This window comes from Thunnus maccoyii, chromosome 18 (assembly GCF_910596095.1).
Source record: "Thunnus maccoyii chromosome 18, fThuMac1.1, whole genome shotgun sequence".
Lineage (NCBI taxonomy): Eukaryota > Metazoa > Chordata > Actinopteri > Scombriformes > Scombridae > Thunnus > Thunnus maccoyii.
Window position 1 is genome coordinate 669,987 of NC_056550.1, and position 8,102 is coordinate 678,088.

The following is an 8,102-nucleotide window of genomic DNA, read 5'->3' on the forward strand; positions in this document are numbered from 1 at the left end:
TAAGTCTCGTATTTCCACATACAGTATTTTAATTTTGAAGTAAACATGTACAGTATTTTACTTTGAAGTAAACACCACTGAAGATTTGAGCGTAGTCAGATTAAACTTTATTTGACACTCAACTCAAGTTACTACAAGCCAACCAAAGCCTGAATCCTCAACTTAAACTCCTGGAGAAGAAAGCAACGCTTGGAACTGGACATCTACCTGCTTTCGGAGAGCAATACTGCAAACTAGAAGTTAAGCCAGTTTAAAGACTCTTTCAGAGCAGCCTGAATGGCTTTTACCAGTGTTCAACACCTAAGCACATACAAAGATGCACCCACAGGCTGAAGGCTGATCCGGGCTCTGTAACAGCCAAGCACCACTGGTGATGCTGCACCAAACAACACTGGACCTGCCGAGATGACACCTCTATCACGATGAAACACCTCAACAGTAAGGCATAACATAACTTTCTGATCAAGTGTTGATGTCGAATAACTTTAAAATTTAAAGATCATTTCTTTAGAGAGGTTGAATTAGCTTATCCTTAGCTTTCCCCATTGCAATACGTTAAGCCTCAAGTCACACACTTCAAGCTATTCTTGCTGAATGATTTTCTTTATTATTTTTATTACCTTTTATAGACCTTATTTATTTATTTATTTATTTTACTTTCTTTTTATTTATTATTGTCTGTATATTATCTCGTGCTTTATCATGTATCCTCAAGCTATTAATTAATGCTTTTATTTATCCTAAATAAAAGGTGTTTGGTTGTTTCTTTGAGCTGCAGAAAACAGAGGTCACTGTTTGGGACAAGAATTTACAATTATGAGTGATTCATTGATTAAACTGAACAAGGGTTAATGCTCTCTCCTGACACTAACAAATCAACGTTATTTATGAGGTATTTTTATATATTTCTTGAGAACCACTCATCCAAAGAAGTTCACACATCAACATTGCATTTCCCTGTTTCCCCAGCAATCCACCTACCAGGTAGGAATTAGATTGGATAAACAGTTCAATTCAATTCAATTAAATTTTTATTTATATATTGCCCAATCACAACAAAAAGTCATCTCACAGCACTTTTCACATAGAGCAGGTCTAGATCATACTCTTTAATTTACAGAGACCCAACAATTCCCCCATGAGCAAGCACTTGGCAACAGCGGTAAGGAAAAACTCTCCTTTAACGGGTAGAAACCTCAAGCTGAACCTGGCTCTTGGTGGGCGGCCATCTGCCTTGACCGGTTGGGTTGAGAGAGAGAGAGAAAGAGGGGGGAGGGAAAGGGGGAGGTGGAGGGGGAGGAGGGGGTCGGACAGAATAACAGCAATCATAACAATAACAATAACAGCAGCAATAGTAATAGCCGGGGAAGGACTTGAACAGGACTGTGAAGGACTACAAAGGCTTGGCCTGCAACCCAGGGTTTCCTACAAGATGAGAAGGCACAAAAAACTCTGGGGAAGAAGCCAAGTTAACAACATGCATTAATGGTACATGAATGCATAGAGATGGAGAGGAGGAGGAGGAGAGAGGAGCTCAGTGCATCATGGGAAGTCCCCCAGCAGTCTAGGCCTATAGCAGCATAACTAAGGGCTAGTCCAAGGCGAGCCTGGCCGGCCCTAACTATAAGCTTTATCAAAAAGGAAAGTTTTAAGCCTACTCTTAAACGTAGAGAGGGTGTCTGCCCCCTAGACTGAATCTGGAAGATGGTTCCACAGGAGAGGAGCCTGATAGCTGAAGGCTCTGCCTTCCATTCTACTTTTAAAGACTGTAGGAACCACCAGTAAGCCTGCATCCTGGGAGCGCAGTGTTCTAGTGGGATAATACGGTACTATGAGCTCTTCAAGACATGATGGTGCCTGACCATTAAGGGCTTTGTAAGTTAGGAGAAGGATTTTAAATTCTATTCTAGATTTTACAGGACGCCAATGTAGCAAAGCTAAAATGGGAGAAATGTAATCTCTTTCTCTAGTTTTAGTCAGTACACATGCAGCTGCATTCTGGACCAGCTGGAGAGTCTTTAGAGACGTGGTAGGGCAGCCTGATAATAACGAGTTGCAATAGTCCAGCCTAGAAGTAACAAATGCGTGGACTAGTTTTTCTGCATCTTTCTGGGACAGGATATGCCTGATTTTTGCGATATCATGTAAATGAAAAAAGGCAGTCCTTGAAATTTGATTTATGAGGGAGTTAAAAAACATATCCTGATCAAAGATAACTCCCAGATTCCTTATGGTGGAGCTGGAGGCCTGGGTAATGCCATCCAGAGTAGTTATATCATTAGATAATGTGTTTCTAAGGTGTTTAGGGCCAAGCACGATAATTTCAGTTTTATCTGAGTTTAGTAGTAGAAAATTGCATAGGTCTATAATTAGCTAAAATACCTGAGTCAAGAGTAGGCTTCTTAAGAAGAGGTTTAATTACAGCTACTTTAAAAGACTGTTGCACATAGCCTGTTACTAAAGACAGATTGATCATATCTAGTAAAGAAGAGCTAACTAAGGGTAAGGCTTCCTTAAATAACCTAGTTGGGATGGGGTCTAAGAGACAGATTGATGGTATATCTGAAATCATTGAAGTTAGTTCAGAAAAGTCAACTGGAGAAAAACAGTCCAAATATTTGTCAGGATTTACAGCTGTTTCTAAGGTGCCTGTGTTTGGGGAGAAATTGGTGCCTATTGAGAGCAGGAGGTGATGAATTTTGTCTCTAATAGTTAGAATGTTATCATCAAAGAAGCTCATAAAATCGTTACTACTGAGAGCTATAGGAATACATGGATCAATAGCGTTATGACTCTTTGTCAGCCTGGCCAAAGTGCTGAAAAGGAACCTAGGGCTGTTTTTATTCTCTTCTATTAATGCTGAGTAATAGGTAGCTCTGGCATTACAGAGGGCCTTCCTATATGTTTTAAGACTATCCTGCCAGACTAAGCTATATTCTTCCAGTTTGGTGGAACGCCAGATCCTTTCGAATTTTCACAATGTTTGCTTTAATTTGCGGGTTTCGGAGTTATACCATGGAGCTAACCTCTTATGTTTTATTATCTTCCTTTTTAAAGGGGCGATGGAGTCGAGTGTTATTCGCAATGAGCCTGCAGCACTATCAACAAGATTATCAATCTGGGAGGGACTAAAGTTAACATAAGAGTCCTCTGTAGTATTGAGACATGGCATTGAATTCAGTACTGATGGAATTGCTTCCTTAAATGTAGCTACAGCACTATCAGATAGACATCTAGTGAAGACATTTTTGTCTAATGATGTGTAAGCCAGTAATAGGAATTCAAAAGTTATTAGGTAATGGTCTGATAAAATAGGATTTTGTGGAAAAATTATTAAATGTTCAATTTCAATCCCATAAATCAGAACAAGGTCAAGGGTGAGTGGGATTATTTACACAGTAAGAGAAGCCAATTGAGTCTAACAATGAGATAAAGGCCGTGATGAGACTATCATTATCGACGTCCACATGAATATTAAAATCACCTACTATAATTAATTTATCTGCACTAAGGACTAAGTTTGATAAAAACTCTGAGAATTCAAATAAGAATTCAAAGTACGGACCAGGAGGACGGTACACTATAACAAATAGAAGTGGCTGTAAAGTTTTCCAGGTTGGGTGAGAGAGACTAAGAACAATTTCAAATGAATTATGATTAAATTTAGGTCTAGGGTTGATGATTAGGCTTGAATTCAAAATGGCTGCAACTCCACCTCCTCAGCCAGTGTCTCGAGGAATGTGAGTATTAATATGACTGGGGGGAGGGGATATATTTAGGCTAATATGTTCTTCATGACACAGCCAGGTTTCACTAAGACAAAATAAGTCAGTATGATGATCTGAGATTAAATCGTTTACTAATACGGCTTTAGATGACAGAGATCTAATGTTCAAGAGTCCACATTTAATTCTCTTATTTTGTTGTACTATTGCAGTAGTGGTTTTAATTTTTATTAATTTTTTATGAATGAATCCTCTTCTGTTTACTTTGGATTTAATTGATTTAAGTGGTAGGGGACAGACACAGTCTCTATGTGGTTTTGGGTGGGTTACTGCTCTAATGGAAGCGCAGAGAAGCATGTAGTACTGTAGCTCTGCCTCCTGGTCTCAACTCTGGGTTGTCAGTTCTTGAGATATGCGAAGGACAATCCCACATATATGCATACAGACAGACAGAGATTCCTTGCTTTATATAGAGAGATGGTATAATTCCTTTTGGAAGATAAATGTTGGTCTCACAGATGAAATCAGCAGTTGTAGCAGCCACATTAGTTTGTCTGAATGTAAAGTGAAACTGTCAATGAAAGAAACAGGAAATAAAATGCGCCCTTTCACTGATTGTGTTGCACCGGCGAAGTTCTCCAACAGCAGAACAGTTGTCATTAAGTGTGACCATTACGCATGATCCTTATAGTGTCCATATGGTCAATTCATCCCATGGAGCTGTAAACCATTGTCGGCAATGATATCTCAGAAATGTAATCATATTTTCAGCGGCTCATATCTAAACTGACTTTACCAGGTGTGATATAAGTAAGGATAAAATTAAAAGATTAAGAGCAAACTAAAATGTTGACTCCTGTGTAAATTAAAATGATAAAATGAATCATACAAAGTAATCAATCAAGGTTACCTTAATAAATGCGCCTTTTAATTGGCATTATGGTTGCGCGTAGTTACAGCTGTTCTGCTGTTGAAGAACCTCACCGGTGCAACATAATCGGTGAAATGGCACTTTTTATTTTCTGTTTCTTTCATTGACAGCTGTACAGACTGGTGGAGCAGGCATCACGTTGATAAGAAAACAGCTGATTCAGGGCATCTTCATCCATTTATGGCTCACTGTGGGAGTGGAATTGAGGCTCGTGCACGTGTGCCCAGTTCCTCAATGACTGAGATTTATAAAACAGAACCATGCGTATGCACAGCTTTATAAATCTGATGAAAAGAATGTGTCTGCATATTTCTGCTTTGTGCAAACACACAGTTTTAGTCATGAATCTACACAGAGTTTTATGCATCGGGCCCCTGGCTTCTGCAGAATAACCACACACACACACACACACACACATCTACGCACATCAGACTGGTGGGTTATAACTTGATATTCTAGCTTTTTATGTCAGGCATGCAGGGCTTATCATAGTCTCTTTTCCAACTTTCTTTTCAACAAAAGTAGCGTCTCATGTTTTATTCTTGAGACACATTGCAATGCAAACACTGTTGTGTAACATTAATTACTAAAGTATGAGTCTATTTATGAGGTGAGATAGGCTAAGTTAGAGTTATAGCTGAAATAACGTCGGCCCCATCATGACTATCATGTTTTCTAAAGCTGGATGTCCCCCTACTTCAAAACTCATTCTAGCACTGCTGGCTTTATATGTAGCTACAGATATCACCACATTTTAATAAATACAAATATATTAAAATGAACAGATCAGTCTATATTATATTCTGTTTTATTTTATTAAGCTACATAACAGTTTGGCTTTTTATTATAGCTATATTAAAGACTGAATTCCACAATTTACTGCATTTGTCTGTCAGTGAGGTTACTTTTTTGTGAGGTAAAGTGTTAGTGGAGCTTTGAGTTGAGATTATTTTGTCACAGTACAGTCAGGTGTGTTGAGGACTAGGCAAGTTTGACTCAGGAGTACAAACTTACGATGACGGGAGGACGCTTAAGGAAATAAAATGGAATTTAATATAGATTTATGTTTATTGAAATTTCCAGATGTCACCACATATAGAACCTGAGAGGCAGTGTTGTTGTTCTGTCCAGTAAAAACATGATTCTTCCCTCTAAATTCAGACAAACTAGGCATTTACAATTTCTGATTTCATCTGTGAGAATAAAATTTATCTTCCAAACGGAATCATATCATATATAAAAATGCTGCAGAGAGATTAGAGCCAGCAGTAAATCACCAAAGAACTGCACAGATCAGTTCATCGGATCATGTTTCCCCCAGGATGAAGACGCAGCACTTGGGCTACTGCTGCAAGGTGACTGGCTGGTCTCACCCGGACAGCAGCTCCTCACATCTCTGAAAACATTGAAGCAGATTTAGAAATAGGCAATATTTGTATAAACTGACCACATATCGGGAATCTACATGGTCACTTTCTTGTTTGAAAAAATATTAAAACTTAATAAAGTGCAGTGGGTGCACTGCACTTCATGGCCCCGGTAGAAAGGCTGCTCTGTTGTGCAGGCTCTCTGTATATACACTTATCTTGTATGAAATAATCAAAATGTGGGAACGAATTATATCTCGTGCGCACAGAAATTAAGTTTAAAGATTTATAAACAAAGTTCAGGAACAAAGACCATGCCTCGCCTCCAATTTGCGCACAACAGAGTATTTTGGCACACCCTATCCGTTCCTCTCCCCTCTTGTCTCAGTTTCCAAGTCCCTCCCACCCTAACCCCTTTTATTAATCATTCTCTCTCCTTTGTTTGAACACAGGAACAGGGGGCTCTTTCCAGCTGATGGACTGACGAGACAGCTCCCCCACTCAGAGTCTCGACCTTCACCCTTGTTCCATCCTACCTTCCCACCATCAGCCGTCATCGTCTAATTGACAAAATACCATACATTCATCGTCGACCCTCGACCACCATCCCTTCAACCCTCCATCCCATCATCCTCGACCCACACCCCTCATCCCTCGACCCTCACCCTTTCCTCCACCCATCACTTCATTTCTCCATCCCTAATCCCTTCATCAGGCTCTGCTCATGTCAGCTCTGTAGAAAGAGCTGGCTTCAGGCGATTTTGAGGCTGAACAGTAATGAGGTTCCTGGGACACGCACCAGATTGTTTGACTGCAAATCTCATATGGTACCAATAAATGAAGTTTATAGATTTATAAACAAGGTTCGGGAACAGAGACCACGCCGAGTACACATCCCACTTCCGTACTATAAAGTATTTAGGTACACCCCATCCGTTCTCCTCCCCTCGTCTCAGTTGCAAGTCCCTCCCACCCTAACCCCTCTCTTTTCATCAACCATCCTCTCTCCTCTGTTTTAACACAGAAACAGGGGGCTCTATCCAGGCGATGGACTGGAGAGACAGTTCCCCCACTCAGAGTCTCAACCTCTCCCCCCTGTTCCCTCCTACCTCCCTACTGTCGACAGTCGTCGTCCAGTCGACATACCATACATCCATCATCGTCCCTCAACCCTCCATTCTATGTTCCTCAACTCTCACACCTCACCCCTTTCCTCCCCCCATCACTTCATCCCTCCATCCCTAATCCTTCATCAGGTTCTCCAACCCATCCATCAACATATCAGCTCTCTTTCATTATCTCAATTAAACTATTGAAATCTAATGTTCTCGGTGTGGTCTCAGTTAGTGAAATGATTATCACAGGGATGTTGAAAATGTCTGTGTCTGGTCTGGGTCTGATGGAAAAGTTACCAGTGTCAGATGTGGAACCAAAAAGATAGGGACTGGGACCTGAGGAACATCAGTCACCCCGAAGTTGTGGGGTGGCATGATTGGTTTTTGTGAGGAGCGCCTGAACGGTGGACTCCATTTGCTAAATTGGCAGATAGCATCCAAACTCCATCTTTGTTCCATCTGGGCCAAAAAGTTCCCCCTGTTACCAGAAGATGTTAAACACTGAGAGCATCACTAGCAGAGGACAGCCAGGTGTTCAGCCTAATCAGCCTGCTGAAGCATTCCGCTGCCATATCTGGGGATCGGTCCAGAAATATGGATTTTTTTGAATGGTTTGATTTGTTAGACAGGTGGATGAAATCACGCTTAAACAGTTTGGAGTGCTGCTTAGGAATGTCATTAGTGCAGACATGAATGATAATGTTATTTACTTCAGGGTGGCAAGCACTTTGGCACTAGGAAAACAGAGTATGGGCCTCTCTAACTCTCACATTTCTGATAATCAAGTCTCTGATTATTAGCATTGTCAGAGGCTTATGGGGATGTTGTGAAATGGTGGCGTTAGCAGCAGCCTGGCAATCATCAGCAGCATCCCAGTGATCTAATAATAATTAATTCAAATTAATCTAATGGCAGAAGTCAATTATATCTTTCAGAGACTGATGGGAGATTTTTAACTAAGGGA

General features: G+C 40.5%; 1 pseudogene; it reads right to left on the reverse strand.

Moving 5' to 3' along the window:
• Positions 1-1,617: 1,617 nt before the first annotated feature.
• On the reverse strand, positions 1,618-3,992 carry LOC121883636 (annotated as a pseudogene).
• Between the last annotated feature and the right edge of the window lie 4,110 nt (positions 3,993-8,102).